The 21,270-nt window shown below is 45.6% G+C and overlaps 1 protein-coding gene across 1 annotated transcript in view; it reads right to left on the bottom strand.

The window, feature by feature from the left end:
* The window catches only part of ZNF423 (zinc finger protein 423), a gene marked incomplete at its 3' end in the record, with an annotated part of 168,282 nt that overhangs the window by 146,511 nt on the left and 501 nt on the right, over nt 1–21,270 (bottom strand). The gene's annotated exons all lie outside the window — the stretch shown is intronic.

Below are 21,270 nucleotides of genomic sequence, written 5' to 3'. Positions count from 1 at the left end.
CGCGCGCTTCGGGCCCTTCGCCCCAAACCCGCCAGCCCCCAAGCAGCCGGAAGACGAAAGAGCGTTAGGGCAGCCGCGGCAGCCCCGGAGCCGCCCGTCGCGAGGCCCGGCCAAGGGCAGGCTCCGCCAGGAGCGTGGGCACCTCCGAAGGCAGCAGCGCGCCAACGGCCAGACACCAAACCGGCAGTCTGGGGCAAAACGCCCTGTAGGGAGTGATTAACCGGRCTGGGAAACGCTGTGATAATTTCAAGTATGAAAATTGTAATCTTGCATATCAAACCAAATTTACTAAAAGCAAATCAATAAGTCAATGTCCTCTGTATTTCCTCCAGATAACTAATTTAATTAATCTTTTTGTTCTCTGGGATATAGATTTTTCGATCTGAATTTTAGAATCAGAAAATAGCTTATGCAATATTGCAAGATTTTCACACAGCAAATACATTTTTACACGGATTGGATTTTATTCCCTTGGCTGAAATTCTGGTGGTTTAGTAGCAAGAATGTTGCTGTAGCACACAGGATGTCACTCAGGATGTGACAGTTTCCTTTGGTTTTAAACTACCTAAAAAAAAAAAAAAAAAACTTTCTCAAATTAGAAACAAAGTATTGCTTTTGATCAGAGGTTGTAGAAACTGCGAGCACACTGGGCCCTCTCCAGCTATCTGTGAGTTTTGCTTTAACTTTGATGGAAATTAAATGAAAGTTTAATTCAGTAAAGTAGAATTGGTTCCCTAAAACACAGTTAACACCTTAACCCTGTTGCTGCCTAAGCCCCATTCCTCCGGGCCGCCGCAGCCTCCTGGYTCCCCCAGCCCCGGGCACCTGGATGGCTGCGGACAGTGGCGAAAAGACCTGGATCCCCGCCGGGGCCCCAGCGGGAATCGTCCTGAGCTTCATTTTTACTTACAGTTCTTCTGCAATACTCGACTAAATTGGTACAAATAAAAGAATCCAGGAAGGCAAAAGTTCAGACCCCAAATTAAATTTTTTGAAAGCATTTGAAAAACTCGGATCGTATTSCATCTTTCAGGGTAATTCTAAAGCAATTTTCAAGTGGGCCCTAAATCAGGTGCATTCTCTCAACCTGTGCAATCTTGATAACTTAACTTGAGAGGGTCACATCCCATATTGCTTCAAAACTCAGTTATCCTTGACTTTCTTATGTTTGTCTTGGTAGAACTTTGCTTGAATAACCCATTTGTTGGGCTAACATAACATTTTGCTTGGCTTGCAAGCTGTATCTGGGTAAACGCACATTTCCCCATTTCATTTTTTGATCGTTTTCTTCTGCAGGCATTTAATTGGTCTTACAAAGATGTTTGCAGAAGTTTAAATGAGGCATAGTTAGAGCTTTCAAAAATACATGTAATTACCCACACCTACAATTTCTAAAGGAAAAATAAGGCTACATAAGCAATGGTCCTGAAGGGATCAGCAGGATATTTGCAAAGTTTCAGTTCAACATCCATGGCTACGCGTTTGGAGCTTACAGAAGATAAAGAGACATTCACAGAATGCAGCAACATAATATTTTCATATTAGTATCATCACATAACAAACTGAATCCACTGCAATGCTGTAAAGAGGGAAGCTATGAAGAATGTGGGCAATCCCAAATCCTTCCTAAGGAGATCAACTCTCAACTTACAAAAGTGAACTTTAATCAGTCTTTTAAGAAACCTTAACGCAGCCATTTGTCCCATCCCTCTTACAAATTCTAACATGAAACCCCTGACTAGCAAACTATCAAGCAAGCTGAGCACTGGAATTTTTGCAGAATTTATGCCGAGGTGAAATAGATGGGCATAAACCAAAGTCCTAAAATTGCCTTCATGGAAATCAGTTGCAAGCACCAAGAGTGAGGCAAGCTCTAATTCGCCTAATGAAAGTTGTAAGAAATCAGGTGTGCTGGAGCAAGCTCTTACCCTCCTTTGCTGATTAACAGAAATTCATGTAAAATAAATACATATCTCAAGATATGGATATGGTGAAGGTTGGCAGAAGCAATGTGTTTTAAGCAGATACTTGTGCAAGGAAAGAAGGTAGAGGGCAGCCTGGACTGGTGAAGATGAAGGGAAAGGGCCGGATCATGGTGAAAGGGTGAGGGGACGGGCAGCGGACGGGGAGACCAGCGCAACAGGGAGCGCCAGCGCCACGAGCCGCCCCTCGAAACACGGGTCGGCTTTTCTGGGAGCTGGAGCAGCCAGTCGAGGGTGCAGGCAGGAGGCGGGCGGCATGTCGGCTGGGCACAAAGCACCACAAAGGGGGAAAAAAAGGAAAGGGGGACTTGGCCAGACTGAGTCTAATCCTGCTATAAGGGATTAGGGGACCTCTGGGTCAGCCACAAGTTGGGCTCAGCACTGCCGCAGCTACCAGTGCCATGCTGCAAGCTAAAAGCGGAGAGCAGGAGAGCGGAGCAAGCAGCGTGCTTCCCAGCCTTCCCTAGCACGCGGGGACGGAGACGCACAGGAGCGCCAGGCTCCCGGGAACCCAACGGGGAGGGGGAATCGGCATCTCTAGAGGACCTTTGACTGCAGCCCCCATTATTTTGCTACTTCAAAAGTCAACCGAGACTACACTTGCCAGCAATCCCTATAAATAGAAGAGATGCCAATAGGAACACGTAGATCTTTTGACTATTTAACGAGAACCCAAAAGGAAGAGCACAATAAAGGTGAAGGGCAAGTCAGGTTTGCAAAACAGCCTGAGCAACTGCCAGTGGACATCTCATCAGCTTTCCTCTAACCACGGCCCTGAGGTGCCAGCTGAGGGAGGGCGAGGCGGAGGAAGAACCCGCCGCTGTATCCTGCATTATTTAGATCTCTGGTCGCTTGAGGGAGCAGCAGCTTAGGTATGTTGAGCAATTTAGGTGGAGGCTGGCAGGTGTTTCGTGCAAGGAATGAGACTGCAACGGCCCTCTGAGGCTGGAAAGGATTATACCAGTCCAGCTCTTCGCTTTTCAACAAGCACCATCATTAGAGCCCTAAATTACATGTGATGCATGAGAAAGGAGCCGTGGCTGCCATGGCCTCTCGCCCATTCAGGTGCCTGTCCAGGCACCGCCGCTATTGCTCGGAGGCTCCTCTAACTAGATTATCAAATACCTCCAGCAGATGGCTGCCCACCCAGCCTCACCCCCACCCCGTGAAAAAAATAAATAAATTTAAACAAGGCGGAAAGAAAAAAAAAATCAGGATCATTTCAGAGAGGCTACGAATAGGAGGCTTCACTGGCTGCAAAAGTAACCAGCTGATGCAATTATTAGAGCGGTCGCCAGTAGACCATCTGCCCGGCTCCCGGGTTGCTGTTGTTGCAGTCTCAGCGGGGATCACTCCCCGAAGAGCCGGGCCCCCGCTGCGGGGAGGAAGGCCATCTGCCCGTCCCCAGCCTGCTCGTTAGGGCCGCCCCGCGGGGGCCGGCCCCGGGAGCCAGCCCGCGCCCAGGGGCAGCAGCCCACGGACGGCCCCGCAGGGCACGGCCGCTCCCGGCGAGGCATCGGTGGCTGAAACGGGCAGCTGTGCTCCATTTTCCGCGCCGCGCTTGCTCGTTTGCCCTTCCCGCCGCTCGGAGCGGTGGGGTTTCTGGAGCATCTTCGTGCCTGCTTCTGCTCCCGGGCTGCTTTTGTTTTGCCGGGCGCAAACGCTGGGAGAGGGCACCTCGCCTTCCCGTCGGGGGCCAGGGCACGGGGAAACCGAGGAACCGGCGGCACTGGCACGCATGGGGCGGCTCCCCCGGCGCTACGTGGAACGCGCGCGTTACGCAGATAATCGAGGAGGCTGCCCTCCCTCCGGCAGGCGGAGGGATCGTGCCTGCCTTCTGTCCGCGGCGACTTATCCCTCGGTCCTACCTGGGCTAGGCTCCAAGGGCAATGGTTTCCATAGTTATTGTAATTTTTTTGTGTTTATCATTAAAATATGAGTGGAAAATGACAWCCCCAGGGGAAGGGATGAGCAGTGAGTGACAAGCAAACCCAGTGACTGAGCAGGTCTGACAACTTCCACTCCTATTTCAGGTAAATACCTTAAGTGAGGCACAGGACATACGATCGCTCTGGAGTGAGACATTTGCCAGGTTATACCAGGTCTTTTGTGAATTATGAGAAATGCCCTTCACAGTTTGGCCCTTGTGCTGGGCATCATCTAGTGCCAGGTTTCAATAACAAGACTTCTTTCATTAACAAGATTTCTACTGGCTACAGTAAATTTGGCAGTTTCAGACCAAAGCAAGAAAAATTGCAGAACTTTTTTGTCCTTTTCAACCACATCAAGTCCTTACATCTACTGCTACATGAGACTCTCAAACACAGGAGTGTTTCAGAATAAGAAACCTCCATCTCCGAGTCTTTCATCATTTAAACATTCCAGCAATCTGAAATGCCCGAGCTTATTAGTTTTCATTTTAAGTTTCCAGTTATAAAAATTTACACTTTTCCACTCCCAAATTAATTCATATTTAAAAAAAAAAAGAGTGAAGCAGAAAGGGACACAGGGTTGTACTGACCCACTCCATTATCTCCCGAATGCCGACAAGTCCCTCAAACCCTAAGCACAGCAAAACCAGTTGACAGTTGATTTCTCGGACTGTAATTTCACGGGATAACAGCTTCAGCAGTAATACCAGCTTAAAAGGCAAAGTTCTCGCTGCCCCCCACTCTCCTCCCGCCCCATCCCCAGCTCCCATCCCTACCCTGCAGCCCTCCACCACCACGCTGTGCGGGAGAAAGAAGGACCTGAATCCCACCTTGTTCACCACGGGATCAAGGGTGGGAGAAAGGAGGGGAAAGAGACTCTTGAAGATGTTATTGGTGCCAAAACTCCCACGCCACAGCAGTACAGCTTCAGAAACAAGGGACAGCTGGTCTGGTGGTCCAATGCTGCTTGGACCGGGGTAAATAAGCAGGAGGCACTTGTAGAAAATGGTCTTCAAATTTCAGTGAGGTTCTCAAATGACAGGGCTACCTGGCATGATGCTTTCTAATAGAGCATCTGCATTTTAAAGGGCTTCATGAAACATCTACAAGTAACTAAGGCTTTTCTTGAAAGGATTATGAAACACATTGTCCATACGACTCTGCTTTAGTTCATCCAACCTAGTGTTTTCTTGTTTGAAACTAAGGCACCTGACATGCATGGACAAGGCTGATGAACTCCTTATAAAATAATGTAATAAATAGGCTTAAGTTGTCAGATAACATTTACACTTCATTTCTGACTTAGACAATGCCTAGAAGTATGCATGTGTTACTAAGACAGCTCGTCACACAGCTGAACTATTAAGCAGTTCACATGAATAACTCAAAGGGAGCTCAAGACCTTACGAGGACTGGCAACCAGGGCAATATTAGTCCAGACTGTCACCTCATGTCCCCACTCTGGCGTTACCTATGTACAAAGGAAACTTTCCAGGCACAAATGTCCTCAGCGTGGTCCAGAGGTGACCTGGGCTCATCCCGCAGCAGCGCTCTGCACCCTCTGGGCACCCAACCCCTTGCTCTAGGGCTCAGTGATGAGGAGAGGTAGAAGCTGGAYGGGTTGGTTGGACTTTCCAGCTTCCCTCCAGCACAGGAGACACATGACAAGAAATAACCTTAGCAGCTCCACAGGTCTGCAATACCCACATTACTGAGCTCCTCCTCACCGCCCCCCACATGCCAGCGGGAGCAGCAAAGGCAAGCGGGAGCCTCCCCGCAGGAGCGCTGCCCAGCGCCGCACCATAACGCTAGTAAAGGTGCTGCAGGCCCCTCCTGCGGCTTCTCCCCTAGCAAGAGGCCTGGCAGACGAAGCTCTTCATTACTTAGGCTATGGAAACGCTGCAATCCAAGGCAGCGCGGGAAGCTGTGGTTGGGTGCGTGCTCAGGCAGCGCCGCCTCGTCCTGGGCACCTCCGCACCGCAGGCTTGCGGCCGAGGAAAGCGCAGGCGTCAGCTTTGCCCACAGTCGGACATTTATTTTAAGCGTGCTTCAGCACAGGTTATTCAGTGACTAATAAGGTGTGCTTTTGGGCCAAAGCCACTCCAGGCTATTAGAGGGTTTCCTCCTCCTTCCATGCCTATTTGCCATGAAACTCCTGGAGCAGAAGTGGTATCGCTGCTCTCTGCCAAGCTCGGCTGAAATCAGCCAAGATTCAACACTGAAGGGCACACACAGATCAGGATGACTGCGTAAAACCTTGTTTCTATTGGAAACCAAGCTGAAATCCTGCATATGACTTCACTATTTAGTGGCTGCGTGTGGTAACGTAACCAAGGGCCAAGCCCAGCGACACATCTAAGTCAGGCTATGTTCCGCAATTCACATCATCTTTTGACTCTCCTAACCCACATGTTGGTCCAAGCCGCTTTTCCTGCTCTCTGTACCACTCTCCAAAATGCAGTTTATAGAAATGGCATTCGGGGGTCTCTGGAAGAGGAGTCACCAAGTTATGGAGAGTCCAGCGTGGGGCAGTTCAGAAACCAAGGCAAAAGGCAAGAGCATAACAAGAGAAATAGCTACAAGAGGGGTGAAATTCCTCACCCTGCATGAAGCAGTCTCACCCCTACTGGTTCATTAGTTTATGATCACGCAAGGCTAAGGGTGCCACGTCAAAGCGAAGTCTAAGGTTCATGGGCTACGAGTATGGCCTCAAACACTGCAGGGCAATGTGTATTGTCCTTGAATTTGAAGATGGCATTTGCAGACTGTAAATGCCTGGCATTGCCCACTAAAAGTCCTTCTCACTATAAGGACTCAAGGGATAAAGAGAGTTAGAAGAACTAAAACCAGCATCTCATTCTCCTGCAGTGATGTGGGCTGTGGGTTAAAAGAACATAAAGGAGCAGAGCAATTGTAGAATTTTTCTTTTGAAGGAAAACAATCATACCGACACATCAGAAAAACTTGTAGTGCTTTCTGCCTGTAGGAAGGAGATTCTTCCCAGGCTTTGCCAGAGCCACCCATTTTCTCACGTCACCCAACATTTCCCATCCTGGGGCCCACGTTCACAAACCAGCCAGCAGGACGATACCCGGCCAAAGGGCATTATCGCTGATGCTAGCTTACCTCCTCGCACCCGAGCTGGACTAGGTGCCTTTCCAACACCTACAGACCACAGAGGCTCAGAGACCAGGGCAGTGATTTATTTTATTCCACAGACCGGAACAGAAAGTGATTTTAAGGTTTTTATATGCCTTCAAATAATACTCTCGTTGGTGCAGTTACCAACCATAAACTAAATAAGAACTCAGCAATTTCTAAAACACAATAATTTTTTTTTTCAGAAGGGTGGAAGTGAGGAGGAAAGAATGCAAAAATCAAAACAAACAGGTATATTTCTTGTGGGATCTGAACTACAGATGAAATGCGAAGCAAGTCTCACTCTCCCCAGAGGGTCTTTTTTCAAGAGGGAGAATAATAATAATGTAGTAATAATAAGCACTTATATAGCGCTTTACATTTTCAAAACGCTGTGCAAACATCAACTAATGGGACACGGTAGAATAAGTAGTGTCTAAAATGAGTTTATGTACTGCATTATATTTTTCTTCAAGTGGCTGGGACTGTTTTTAAATTAAATTCCCCCACATATTGATACTCGTGCAAATAGAATTTTTTTAAAGAGCAATAAAAACATTTTTGTATTAGTTATACTCCACAACCTGCATATTTCCAAATTCTAGTTCAAAGCAAATTATTTATATCGTTTCATAAACACGAAATGTATTTTGTTTCTTAAGAATAATACGTGTGGTAATTAAGTCCTCGAGATAATACATCAAGACTATTATAGACACATGACAGTATTTTCTAAAAATAAATAAATAAATAAGTCAAATACAAGACAAAAGATAGTTAACCAAAGGAGCTTTTTAAGAGACACTAAGCAAGTAGTATCAGTTCTCTGTATCACTATCTTGCAGACAGCAGAACAAGACAAACTGTGCCTTACCAACACAAGATTGCCAAACAAGGACAAGTGTCCCTATACTACTGCTACAAAACAAGCATCACTTTCTACTATTTCTTCTCGATTCTGTTCTAGAAATCTAATTTTCTAGAGCAGGGAAGACAAAACAACCCCAAAAAACAAAAATTATGATTGAACTAAAATATCAGTGTTTCATTTCACTTTCATCTATTCAGGATCTCAGAGCATTTAATAAATTCACTTTCATCTCCAGGGGACAAATGTTATACCCTCTTTGCATACAACTGTGATGGAAAAAAAAYAAGAGGGAGAAAAATTAAGGGACATACGCACATGCAACGCCAGGCTGTGGCAGAGTTATGAAAAGAAGACAGGAGGGGAGAAATCTGCCTCCAATTCTTTGCTAACAGCCTGTAGTACCTTACTATTTTGCAAACTTTCCACTCTCTATTATTAATAATTTGCTTTGTAGTAACACCTAGGTGCTTCTGCCATGAGCCAGAGCCCGTTGTGCTAAGGCCACACAAACACAGAATTAAAAGGCTGCACAAGAGTGAAGTGATTAAGGAATATTTTTTTCTGATATTCTCAAGCTAGAAGTGAAATGCAAGTCAAAAAATACATGCTGAATATATCTACCTTTAGGCATGCGCTTAACTGTAAGTATATGAGTAATCCCAATGGTTTCAGTTTTGGGGATTTTAATAGTTGTATGGTTTTCATAACTACAGGAAAAACCCTTTCCAACAAACTGCCAGTGTGACTCCCTGTTGTACTACACCACAATTACTGGAACATATTTGGTATTTCTCAAGAGGTTCAGATAATGAAGAATCCTCCAAATTTTCTATTAGCCCAAACTTAGGAATTCTGCATCAGGGAGTTAACAGCAGAGCAGACAATGTATGTTAGGTATTGCAAAAGAGAGCGAGACACAGAGAGAGAGAGAGAGAGACAGGGAAATATTTATAAAATTTAAAGTGATTTTTTAAAATAAGGCTGTTATAGAGCCCAGACTGCAGCCCAAGCAATGCTATTGCAGAAGAACTTTAAGTTATTTAAATAACTTACTCTCCTTTATTCCTTTATGTAAGAGACAACATTTGAATGTTTCTTTATATTTTCCCACCACAGTATTTTGCCAAACCCAAACAAGATTAATAATAAATAGGAAAACCAAAAACCTATTTTATTCTTTGATATGTCATCTGTTCAACACTGAACCACAAGCTTCTACAAAAACACAGATCAGTAATGACAATTCCAAGGGAGTTTTTAAAAAGCAAGGAAAGGTACACTATCTAGTTTGCTTTGGGGTTTTTTATTGTTTTTTTTCTTACTGGCAAACAGCCAATTTTTTATTTTCTGTGACTAAAAATAAGCAAACAGGCAAAAAATGATAGCCCTTGCACAGCAGGGAAAGCCATCTAAATTTGCCACATCAGAACCATTCTAAATAAGAAAGCAAACAAGCCTCAGCAATAACGACGGCCGCGGAGGCCGACAGCTGGGGTAGGGCCAAGGCAACTTCTGCCGGCTCGCACAGCCGAGGCTCAATCCTCAGCAAACTCGTACCCGYGTCACAATTCCAGGGGCGTAAGGAAGCCCATACGTTAGGTTATTGGAGGCGGCAGAATTTGGGTCAGCCATCGTCCAAACTCACCCAAAAGAAAAAAGACTGGATAAAGTAGCCGAAAGAAGCGCAGTGAAGCGTGGGCAGCTGTTCGGACGCAGAATCAGGTCATTTCGTGGATACCTCTGCACAGGTTCTGGGAGCCGCTCCTGCCCGTCGCCCTGCCCAAGGGCCCGCCCGGCCGGGGGGCTCYGCCGCCGCCGCCACCGCCGCCGCCGCTCGGGACGCGCGCCCACGAAACCAAGGAGCAAAGCCAGCGAGATTCAGCAAGAAAAGCCGGTAGGGAGGCTCCACCCGGGGGGAAAAGCCTCCCTGAAGGTACTGCCCGGCCCCAAAGGAGCCCCCGCGCCGCCCAGGGCAGAAGCGGCGGGAAGCGAACCGAGCAGCTGAAGGCGCTCAGGGACACGGTCACGGCTCCAATACCAGAAAACAGGAGGAAAGGCGGGCTGAGAGRAACATGTGGAATAGTATTTTCCCGTAAAACAGCATTTGTCCTGTTACTACGTTTCAGCTGCCCCACGGGCAGAAGCATCCAGGCGCCCGCCAGCGGCGATGCCCGTGCCCAGCGCGATGCCCGTGCCCGGCGGCAGCGGCTGCGAGCGYGCGAGGCTGAGGCCAAGCTGGGCGAGACGGCACGGGAAGGACCCGGCAGCGCCCTGCCTCTGGCGAAAGCAGGAGAAGTGGGGATGTGGGACAGCCCAAACACTAAGTGGGAAATGCATTTTTCTCCATTATTTTAAAATCAGACGCATGGTTTAAGAACAAAAGGCAATGCCTGTACTGCACACAACCACATAGGACCAGAAGGTAACGCCTTAACTATATACAACTATATCTCACTGCAGAGCTGGTCTAGCTTCCTGTCTGTAAAAATCAGAGTTCTCGGTTTATACCCCACGGTAAACTTTCATTGGGTGGTTTGATGCTTGCGAGAAGACAAGCCACTTTTATCAGCTGGGATATTTGCCATCCCTGGTCGCTTGGACACACTGTGGAAAAGGCAGTAGCGTGCACAGCCAGACAAGATAACGGTCTCCAAAATAAAGTGTGTAGAACTTGTACTGAATTTTTTAAAGATGACTTTAAGTGGATTTTTCCAATAGTGAGTGACCGCACAAGGAAGTGGTTTTGCTTCGTTTTTCTCCAACATTGCCAAACAGAAAGCTGCGAGCAGACCTTGCTGCTGGAGGTAACCGGTGCCTCAAGCCAGGGGGAGATACCAGTTTCTCTACCTGCCTTTTTGCTTGCCTGGGTTTTTCACTGTGTTTGCTTTACATGCTCCGGTCAGACAGGAACCGTTTTCAAGCCACCGCTCTAATGCCTTCAGTTGTGCCACGAGCAGCTATGAAACGCAGGATGTTTCTGGGACGGCTGTGCAGGGGGATGCAAAAACCTCATTTGCAATTTGGCATCTCAAGGAGGACAGAGTGGTTCAACAGCAGGTGACAAATTAAAAGCTCATTTTTCTGTGCGTTGTCTTTGGAGCCATATTTTGAATACAGACTCACTGGCAAGGAGCAAAAATCATAGCTGAGATTAGAAAAATACAAAGTTGGTCTTTGGGTTAATCCATAGCGCACGTCCAACACACTGCACACCCCGCTAAAAGAGCGCTGTGTGTATGCCCCGAACAGCCCCACAGCTGAAAGGGTATTTTCTAGGCTATTTTTTGGTTTCCCCCAGGTCTCTAGAGAAGCAGCTCAGCTAGCGGCCAGGAGAGCGTGGACGGGAGCAGCCGTGCATGAGGCGCCTGGCATGGGAGCCTGGGGCCGTCCCATCACCCCCACGCTGCTCCACACCCTCACCTCCAAGCCCTCCTTTAGTACTAAATCTAGGTACATTAATGGAAAAAAAAAAAAAAAAAGAAAAAGCAGCTCCCATTAATGCTTATTCAAGAACAAAAACAACTAGAACAGAGATTTAAAATCAGTCTGATGAACCGGTTATCAAGCAGAAAAGATAAATTAGGAACGGAAAAAAACCTTGAAATTCCTAACAATGGACTTCATGCACGAGCACTAGTTGAGATTCAGCACAAGAGCTGAAGACACACATTCCCAGTTTCATTTTAAAATGGCTCATAATACATTGTACTATACTCCTAAATGATGCTCAGCATCAGACTGAAAGTGCTTCTTTATATTAAAAAAATTGTGTCATGGTAACAACTTCCTCATCCAGAGTTGACTTCAGCACTCTACACAAAGTATCAATTCTAAAAACACACTGTTTTTGCCATATAAATCTAGCATAAAACAAATAACATGCAATTCACACACACAGCCCTCCTTCTCTCCTTCTCCATCCCAGCATTTTCGACACTCTGCCACATCCCACATGCCCTCTGGGGGAACAGTCTGGTCAGTAAAAGCAAAGAAATTATGAAGGGCAAGGCATGCCATTTTCCTAGAAATAAAGGAGGCCATGAGCAAATTATCCGACTGAAATGCTTCCACAACATCCAGCAATAAATAATACAAAAGCTTGGCATTGCTATGCAATCCAGTAAATCTTTACTCATGTAAGTAATCTAATGAAACAAGAGGAATCTGAGTAAGAGCTTGAATAAGTAAATTAAAGTAAAGCTGCATTTACCTATCAAGCAAAATAGCCAGAAGGCTGCTGCTTTTTCAGGACTGAAGAAAGGCTCACGCACCGGAAAAACTTCCTTGCTTTTTGCAACCCCATCAATAGGTCTAATAAAAGATCCTAAAGATTCCTCTAGATGTTCTCTTTCATGCATATGTGCACACACGTCATTGATAATACATACTGGGGTGTGTGTCTGTGTGTTTACACAAAAAGTGTTGAAAACTTTTTCCCACCATTAACTCGCAACCTCCCCTTTCCCCCAAGCTCCAAGCTGATGCACCAAAAGTCCTCATAGGCCCAGCGCGGATCCTGCCATGATCATAAAATAACTAAAACTTCCAGAATTCATGACTGGAATCACAGTCTTCCTCAAATTTCTCTATATTAAACATAAACCAGCTCTGAACTAAAGCAAATACACTCCTCCAGATGGGAAAACATTGACACTGTCTATTAAGAGCAGAAAAGATATTTCGTTTAGGTGTTTCACATTTCTAGCATCTTCTTTCGTGCTCGCACTTAGCCATACCCTTTTCTGCAGTTGGACTGGCTTTTCAGATTTGTTTCTTCTGTCAATCTTAAAACTAAACATTAAAGATAATATAGACGCAGCTCCAGATAAATTAACATTTGTGCCAAACGTTGCACCAAATCATCAGACACCTTCCACACTCATATAGCAGGAACAGAGTTTCCAGTCTCGTCTTTTCCCGTTTTTCCTCCGTCTTCCTCTGTTTCCCATTTCCCCCTCCCCAGGCGTTGAGGCCACCCGTCTATCACGTGTTTTCTCTTCCTCCTTTTAGGTTTTTAATCTGGGGGACCGGAGATTGAAAAGATGCAGGCTCACGCTCAATTCTGGGCACGCCAATTTGTACCTACCTACCTACCTAAGCGGACGCTAAAGACGCCCCCCGTCCCCCGGGTCTCGCGGACGGCCACCTAGCAGCTTCCACAACACTGCCGCGTCCTCTGCCACCTCCGCCCGCCCGGGCGCCGCCGAAAACCGGCCCGGCGGCGGCCAGCGAGGGCGTCCCACCGGATCTCCTCACTCCTCCTGCTCTCGCAGCTGCGACGCAGACGCTGGCAATAAAACGCCGTCCTCACCGCGCTCGCTGGGAAGCACTACCGCCGGCCGAAACGGGCCCGAGAGCGGAGTCTCGACCAACAGCAGCCGCTGTGCAGGAGCTCAGTGGGGCTGGACTTGCACCGCGAGTTTCCCCACCCGAGCCGGCTCCCAACCCCAGCGCCCCGCGCGGCAGCGGCGCTCGCCAGCGCCGGCTCTCCCCCCCGCCTCGCACCGCGGGCGGGCACGGGGAGCCGACCTCCAGCGCCGAGGAGCGCCTGCCTGCCGCGAGCGCCGCCCGGCCACCGCCGAACGCGCGGCTAACCCGCCCGAACGCCGACTCGGGGGAAAGCCCCACCTGCGCCGGGGGCATCGCCAAGCAGCGCGCGCCGCTGTGAAACCCAGCGCCAGCCCTGCTGGCAGCTGCCCGTCCGCGGACGGGTCGTACGTAACGACCAGGAAGGGCTTCTGTGAATCCACGCGACCGAGCGGGGACGCCCCTGCGCTTGGAGACGGCCAGCGGAGGGACGTGCTTAACGGCAGGTGTGCGGGCAAAGGGAGTTTGACGACTCTCGGGGCTGGAGGGGGTGAAAATACCAATTTAGGTTTTTTCYACATATGCATAGAACTTGTCTTTTGCCCTCTGTGTAGTAATTTTCTAATAGTTGGAAAGCAGAATTAGGCTACACTTGAGCAAAGGCCCAGGGCCGAGGAGGAAGGGACCCGGGCTGGGCCGCAGCGACTTCTCCCTGCAGCAGTTCTCCAGCGGCCGCGGGCCGTTACGGAGCTGGAGCGGGGGCTCGGACGCCCCGCGTCTCTGCRGGGAGGGACCTCTCCCTCCGCTCCGCCTTGAAAACTGAACCCCTGGCTTGCTTTCTGTAGTAACTTCTGCCTAAAGAAACAGCAACCGTTACTCTTTGGAAGGAAACTTTAGCGACAAGTACCAGATCTGAGAAGACCCCAACGGCCAGCGATGCCACAAGCGAGGCGAGCTCAGCCCCGCTGCGGGCTGCCCGGGGGGCTCTCGGGCTCGAATGAGACCGCGGCCGAGGTTTTTTAGCCCCCACACACACCTAAGGGAACCGCCTGGGTCTCCTTGGTGGTCTTTCTCCAGGAAAAGAGTGGTCTCCTTCCACCCCGGCTGCGGCGCTCGTGCTCGCCGTTCCTCTCCGGCAGCTCTGAGGCTTTGTCCAGCTCTGAAAGTCCTGTAAAGCATCGGCCATCCGCCTGTCACGCGGCGGCCCCGACCCCTTCGAAACGGAAAGCTAAAAGTAAACGGGGCAGTCGATGTCTGCGGCGGCAGCGAGCGAGCAAGCGAGCAAGCCCAGCGACCATCGACAAGCCTTGAGGCAGGTAATTCCCTTCAACGCGAGATTGGCCAGCAACAGTATGTTTTATTTAATTAGGATGAACAGAAGAGATAAACCTCACAGTGGGGCGGGTAACGACAACGTTTCAAAAATAATTCATGCCCAGGTAACAAAAGGGCAAATTTCAATTACATAAAAAGCTAAAAAGTTGACTTAATACATCCAAGGGGGGAAAAGAAAAAAAATTAATAATTGTACTGCATATGATTAACAAGTGGCATTTACAAGTTCTGCAGATTGGTCTTTCTGTTGCCTAATCTGCGGACGGAAAGCAAAAGGTTTCCTTCCTAAGCAAATGCAAACAATATAATGAAGCTACTTATCACTCGCCTCAGCTGGGCATTGCGGGGCTGCACAGAGTCAGCTGCAGAGGGGAAAGCTAACGGCGCGCACCAACGCGCCGCGCACCATCGCGCCGCGCACCATCGCGCCCCTCTGCTCGCGGTCTAGGGAACGAACCGGCGGGAGCGGGTGACACTGGCACCGTCTTCAGCTGCAAACGTCACCGGAGAGCATTTAACGTCCTAGCGGTCTGGTGCTCCCTAGAACAAAGTGTCTCCGATAAACCACCATCGCTCACTGCTGTGCATATATGTACCTACGGGTTGTCAAGGAGATGTAGTACTTAAAACTTCTATTACCTTATTTCTCTAAGAGGACAAGTAACCCGTTTTTCTACATTTACTAATGGACATCAAAGAAGAAAACGTACAAGAATCTAGCTCAGGGCTCTAAAAGTACRTTGCATAAATGTATGCAATACAGGCACCTCTGAGCTAGTGCTCCCTTGACTAAAACACACACCCGAACTCTCCTAATACACGTGTATGTTAATGCATGCACAAAAACCAGATCCTCCTCTCCACCACCATTTGCCAGTGAAGATTTAACAGAAGTCATCTGTAATAGGCTTCATATTATTAGTATTTCATTGCTCCAGTGCACTTACCACGCTGCAATGGAACGTAATAGCCATCCTTTTCCAGAGGCATTTAAGGAGAATAGTGATGGAGTGAGGAGGGGTTGATGTAGGCATTTTTATAAGACAGTTCAATTACTGTGGGTAATTAATAATCTTTTGTTTAAGAGAATATTATAATACATGAAGACATTTATTATCTTTTACAGACTGCAGGCCAATGTATGAGACTAGGAGATACCTTTAAAAAAAAAAAAAAAAAGAGAGAGAGAAACAGGTGTTTTGCATTTTTCTAAAGTTGTGATGTACCAAAACTTTGAGTCTACAAATTGGGGGTGGGGGATACAAATGGACTAGTTCTGTAAAAATAACTGAGTAAACAATTAAGAGCACATTTGTCAAGATAGAAGTAAATATTAATACTACAGCATGAGTAAGTATTACCATCCACAGAGCCAGCAGGTGAGTTGGGTTTTTTAAAAATGTTTACTACAATAAGTGATCATTGGGTGCCACCCCAAGCACTTCGCTTACTTAATTTAACCAGGCTGAAACCACTTCCACAGGTTTAACGTAAAAGCTAAACTGGCACCAAACAATAGATAAAACCAAGCCAAAGCCCAATCTATGACAAGACAATTTGTGTTTACACAAGCTTAACGCATCCACAAAACATCATTTTTAAATCCAATTCAGAGGATGGCATGAACATCTGCTTTCACTTCAAGACATTAATTTTCAATTATTGAAGAAAAACAAAATAAATCCTGACAAATTACTGGCAACTGTGGAATCTTTTGTTACTCTATTAGTTTATAATAGTAATTTAGAAATCCTACAATTAACGTCCTAACAAGAGCTTTCTGATTTTTTTTGCATGTGTCATCTGAAGCAATTCAGCAGTGAATGATGTTAACTTGCACTGATTTGACACAAATATTTTTGAAGAAAAAAAAGAAAGTGTTCTCTGAGAGCCACTATCACTACATGCTATTCTTTATCGTCAATGACAGTAGATGAAGCAGCACTAAAAACATGAGATCTCTAATTTCTTCCCATTTGTATTTAAACCATATGCGTTACCTTTTCCGCCRTTTCAATTTTTGGCCACATTTATTAGTTAAGTGCGCTAGGACCAATGGGAACAGACCACAATTAAAAGGTGTTTGCACACAGGCATGAGTTTCAATCAGTAAAACCAGTTAAATACCACACAGATCCTGTCCAGGAAAGCATACCAGAGGGAGAAAAAAGGGAGGAAAATGGGACTTCTGGAGTTCACAGGAGAACGCTGTTAGGCTCGTATCAAAACACACRCACAAAAATTAAAAACGGTAGGCTAATCCCTAAAGGCAAGGCTGGGTATACTGCATGGATTCAAACGTTCTCCTGGCGCCAGCCCCACAATGAAACACCAACATCTCCAATTATTCCAAATCCCCCAAAAGCTACACTTGATAAAGAACAATCAAGACTGTAATCTTATTTGATATGAGTTTTATCAATTTTAGCTGCTGCTTTCACTGTATCAATAAAATTCCACCAAAACTTGAATGAACTGTAAAATTAAAGGATAATCGCACAAGTCTCTTGTATTTGGCAATTATGATTATACTTGTCAAAATTTAATTTGTAGAATGTACTGTTCCAGTACCTTCAGGTTCTTCTCTATCAACTGGGAAAAAAAGAAAATTATATCTTTAAGACAAGTATGAAAGACATTGTTACTTCCACAGTCAACTCTGTAACTGAGCTCCGACATTGTATAATTGACTTTGCAAGCAGAACAACAGCAATATAACAAAGAAAATGTCAGTGTTTTCACAGCGCTAATCTATAGCACTAGGAGGGCCTCCTGCTGTCAGCCAGAGCTGACAATACAATAGCTTTCAAAGGGATATTACCATCACGCTTTTATTCTTGACATCAATCAAGACAAAGAGAATCCTTTTCACAAGACATTAAAAATCAAACCTTTGTATGAGCAGATAGGTAAAACAGCATTCCTTTAAAGAAGATCATTCATAGCAATCAGCTAATTGGAACTCAGCAAATGGTTGAAATATTTTTATTTACTTTGCAGATAACGAAGTAGAGAACAACCTACAACCTTTTTTTTTCCTTTCCTTTCCTTTTTTTTTTTTTTTTGACTGACACAAATGAGGCAGGTAGGGTGTGAATCAAAAGTTTCTATCAGCATTTTTTGCCAACTGAAAGCAAAAAAATATGACAGCAATTCTGCAACTTCAAGTAGGATAACAAATCTAGACTTCATTAGTGCATTCTTTTGCAAAACAGTTTGATTACTGACTAGCACGTTTATGCACAAAATACCCTTGCAATCTGACAGCAATTTGCAGAACTGTCAAATTCAGCAACCAAAGTGCATCTGATGTTTAAAACCTTGTGCCAACAGGAGCCCAGTCCCCACAAACTGCATTCAAGTAATTCTCCAATTAAAATTACATGGGACTTTAAACCTCTGGCTCTATTACCAGGACCTCAACATTTCACATGCTCTCTTTCATATAATTGGTTCTAAAACATGCCTAAGTTGTAATGTGATAAGCTACAGTTTTAGGTCTCAACAGAGATCCTTAACAATTATCTTTTGCAGACCCCACAGCAAACTTGGAGTGCAGCATCTCTCCAAAGTTAATAGCACAGAACAAACTTTTAAAGATATTTTTGTTGACATTACCATGGATCACTTGTGATGGGGGATAGCGTACTTTGATGTTCACAACTGTAATTATGGGTCTGGGGTTCAAGATCATGTGATTTTAATAACATTAGTGATGTTCAACTCTACAGATAACTGTAAAAGCCTTCAACAAATCAAGTTACTGACAGCATTACAAAAGATGATTCTGTACCGAGGAAAAATTACAGTCATGGTCTTCAGTTATGATGTGAAGGAAAGCTTCAGGACAGACAAGTGTTTTAAACCACAGCTGCTAACACTACATTACCACTGAATCATTTATTTTTTAAGCTAACAAAGACTCAGAATTCCTCTGTCCTGGTTGATCTCAAAAAAGCTTCATTTAAACCAAGGAGAACATCCTCCCCAACCACTAGCTACAAAGGCTGAATTTCTTTAATCTTGCACAATCCAGCTAACGGTTACAGCAAATCAGCGTACTGCACTGCAAATCACGAGCCCCACACGAGGGAAAATTGCCCGGCTGCTGGTATAGTCACAGCCGGAGCAACGACTGCAACTTTCTGCGAGCCTGAACCGGACCCCTCACAACACAGAGCACGGGTCTCCAGGACCTACAGGCTTGCGGGCTTCCAGTTTTGTTTTACAATTACTTAATTTTAAATTACGTGGCTCTAATAGTTGTCATCRCTTGATACTTCCGTCCAAGTCAGTTGCTTCTTTAAAGTCAAAGACAGCATCGTTCTCAGCTAACGTGCAGGCAACGGGCCTTTTACAGGCAGAGTAACGCCTTTCATCACAGGCTCGCACCGAGTCTATTTTAGCGCGTAATCCTTCTCAATGAGGAAGGATGCACAAATCTCTACAGTGGTTAATAAATACAAAAGCTGCTATACAAAGTGAAATAAATATACAGAAAAGAGAAAACCAGTAAATTACTTGAAAACCTAAATGCTACACATATATCCACATAATTTACGCTTGTTTTCTTCTCAGTTGAATTGGGAAACCTGTGACCTTAGAGTGCCTTTATTTATTACATCTCAATTATTTCCATGGAAACGTGTACTGTGGCAATCTACTGGGTTGCCAACTCCCTAGACCACAAAATGTATATGATGGACTTTTTAAAAGCAGAAGATATGGATGAATGTAAGAAAAGGAAGAAATTCCATATCCCACATACACACATATGAGTTGCCTCCTATTATCAAAATTTTCACCCAGATCCCACTCATTCTTTTGATTGCCATTTACTCAGTTAATGCTAAGAGGTGTAATTTACAGTCAGGTTATGCTGAAGTAGAAAACATATTCTTTTCTACCTGAAGGCTACAGAAATACTTAGAATATTTTAAAAACAGGTTTTACCAACCTAATTGTTTCAAAGATATTTTTACATTACATGGAAAATATTTCTTAGTTATGACTTGCCAGTAAGTTACCCGATTCAATTTATAAAAATGCCATTGTAAATAGTGATCTGTTCTATATTAGAAATAGGGTCAAATTTTCATTAAAATGTATCAGTACCTTGCCATAGATATTGCCACTGAAAAAGCAATGAAGTAGGAAACAAATGACTAATAAATGGTAAAGATATAATTTTATTATATGGCAAGGTGTCAATGTTTATTAATTGAGCTTCTAAAGCAAATATGGTTTTCACTGACATAAAACTATTTCCTGAACACTAAATGTGGTACTTAACCACAGAAAAAAATATTTTAAAGCTCTGGAGGCCTGTCCACTAAATGGGATCCCCTTGTCTGAGGGCAGTCATGACCTGAGGCCTCTGTGACTTTTTTCAAACTGTGATCCTTTTAGTTTCAAACAACATAATTCAGAACATCCACTAGAAATAGTTCTAGTTCTGTCCTTTCTTCTTCCCACGGACTGTAACACTTCACACAGCAATTACTGAAGCAGCTCCTTTAAAAGAGCTTGTCCTCGGTTGTGGAGGTTCACAATACCACACCGCAAACCTGACACCCAGCAGAAAAGCTAAAATGCACTATTAGTCTGGAAAAAAAATGTTTAAGTTTTTTTTGTAAGGATGAAAGGCTTACTTTGCAGAAACTTCATAAACATTTGGAGCAAATATTACYTACATTGCGACCTATTAAATAATGGATATTTCAATATAACAATACGAAATGGCACTGGCTGGGGTTTCATTTCTTTCCTTTGCTAGTCTGATTAACTGAATGCTAATTTTGTCCATCCGCGAGTTATTTAATAATGGATGCTCTCGAGTTTTTGTTTCACCAGAAGCATCAAAAGTTATGATCCTTTTGTGCTTCCACAACAAAGCCCCCAGACCACTGAGTTTGAGACTAGTGCTTTGTACAGAAGACAATAAAACGTTAACTAAGCCCCATGCTGCCCAGCGCGGGGAGGGCCCTGAAACCACTGCCTCCTCGGTCGCGGGAATTCTCTCAAAAGTGGAAAAGAAGGCAATTCTCGCAACACAGCACATGGCTACGCTGGGCCAAAACGCTTGTGTGGTTTGCCGGCAGCTGCTTTCTCAGAGAGAAAAACACTGGATTTTAAATACCCCCTCACTGTAAATGTTTAAGCAGTTGCTATCCCCTAAAGAATACGCATGAGTGTATTTGTAAAGTTTAATGTTTAACCTGTATTAATGTACCCCTTCCTAAATTCGGCTGCTGTTTTTTCAATGCCAAGCATTTTACGTACTTAAGTTTGCAACCCTACAGATGCTCCTTATTGAAGAAATTGATTCTAATTCTTCCCTTTTCTCATCACTGCTCTATGTCCTGGACAGTGGGAGGAAACAGATGAAACGAGCAGAATCTCCAGTGATAAAGAAACGCTAATCTCATTCACCAGCTAAAATGCTGTTTTTCTCAATTCCACCTTATTAAGCCACATCAACGCGCAACGTTCACAAGAGCGAGACTCTGAGCGCCGCACGGCACCGCGACTGGAGCACAGCTGCGCAACGTCCAGCGTCCCCAAGCCACCCGGCGGGCGCGCGCTCGCTCCCCCGGCTCCTCGAGCCCGGCCTGGGGAGGCGCGTGGCCGCGAGCGCCCGGCTCCCGCCCCGAGCGGGCCCGGGCGCCGCTTCCCCGGCCTGACATCACCGCCCGTGACATCAGAG

The sequence above is a fragment of the Apteryx rowi genome, unplaced genomic scaffold (genome assembly GCF_003343035.1).
Source record: "Apteryx rowi isolate R43461 unplaced genomic scaffold, aptRow1 scaffold_28, whole genome shotgun sequence".
Lineage (NCBI taxonomy): Eukaryota > Metazoa > Chordata > Aves > Apterygiformes > Apterygidae > Apteryx > Apteryx rowi.
Note: the sequence above shows the minus strand (reverse complement) of the source record. Positions and strands in the feature narration are given on the sequence as shown.